The sequence below is a fragment of the Diaphorina citri genome, unplaced genomic scaffold (genome assembly GCF_000475195.1).
Source record: "Diaphorina citri unplaced genomic scaffold, Diaci psyllid genome assembly version 1.1 scaffold1213, whole genome shotgun sequence".
Lineage (NCBI taxonomy): Eukaryota > Metazoa > Arthropoda > Insecta > Hemiptera > Psyllidae > Diaphorina > Diaphorina citri.
The window spans coordinates 1-1361 of NW_007378642.1; positions in this window are offsets into that span (position 1 = coordinate 1).

The following is a 1361-nucleotide window of genomic DNA, read 5'->3' on the forward strand; positions in this document are numbered from 1 at the left end:
GGGGTAGGTTACCTACCTCGTACAAATCTTTGTTCCCCAAAGCATGTCTCTCTGCGGATAGTAATAGGGTCCCCCCCCTCCCCTCCTTGCTAACGACAATGTGGGAGAGAGAGAGAGAAAGAGGAGGGAGAGAGGGGGATGTAATAAAAACAAAATTAAACCAACGTGACAAAATTCGCCAATGACTTTTCTCAACTTTTCTGCTCTCTCTTTCTCTCTCTCTCTCGCTCTCTCTCTCTCTCTCCTTCTCTCTCTCTCCCTCTTTCTTTCTCTCTCTGGTTCTTTTTGTCTTCCTATTTTGTACCATGTTTTGTCTTTTTTACTTCTATTTTTGCTCTTTCTCCTCCTTTTTTTCCCTCACCTTCCCTCTTCTCTGCTTTCTTCTTCTCCTCCTCTTTCTTTTTTTTTTTTCATTTTCTTTATTGTCCTTTTTATTGTTTGCCTCCTTTTCCTTCTTCTTCTCCTCCTCCTCCTGTTCCTTAGGATCCTTCTCCTCCTTTTCTTTTTCCTTCTTCTCCTCCGCCTTTTCCTTAAATCCCTCTCCTCCTCATCCTTCTCCTCCTCCTCCTCCCCTACATGTTAAGTAAATCAAAAAGTTCGGAAAAAAAGAAAGGAGATGGTTTTTTGTCCACAACCTACATCATAACATCTGTAACGTCCTGTGTCTGTTGATCTTTTTTCATAATTCTTCCTCTTACTTCTTTTTTGTCTTTTCGTTTCCTTTTTCTTCTTCTCCTCCTCCTTTTCTTTTTTGTTCTCCTTCTCCTCCTCCTTTTCTTTTTTGTTCTTCTCCTTCTCCTCCTACTTTTTTCTTTTTTCCCGTTTTCCCTCTTTCTTCTCCTCTTTTTTCTTCTTCTTTCTTGACTTCGTCTTCTTCTCCTGATTTTTGTTCTTCTCTTTTCAGAAATTAAACCCTAGTAGGTAACAATATAGGTATATTTGTACCTAATTTTGTTTAGGTCGATAGAAACCATTGTAATAGAACAGTTGCGCTTACGTGGGTGAAGTTTCTAAGTCAAAGAGCAGAAAAAACGAGGAACAATGGAATTTTCCTTTTTCGTCTACGACTTCTAGATGCCGAGATAAATCGATAAAAAAATACCGGTAAATCGTGAACTTTGACGTCACGGCATACGCTCCCGTACACGATGACGTCACATCAAATGTCCCGACCAAAGCTCCTTCGCAGGCAACAGTGGTACTCCAGAGTATTTGTCTTCAATGTTCACTCCTCTATCTCAACATGTACACGACACTAGATCTGGGGAAGAAACTCTTCTTGTTATAGAGGAGGAGAACTATCGATAGCACTATCGATAACTATCGATAGTTTTGACTATCGAACGCTATCGATAGTTGAG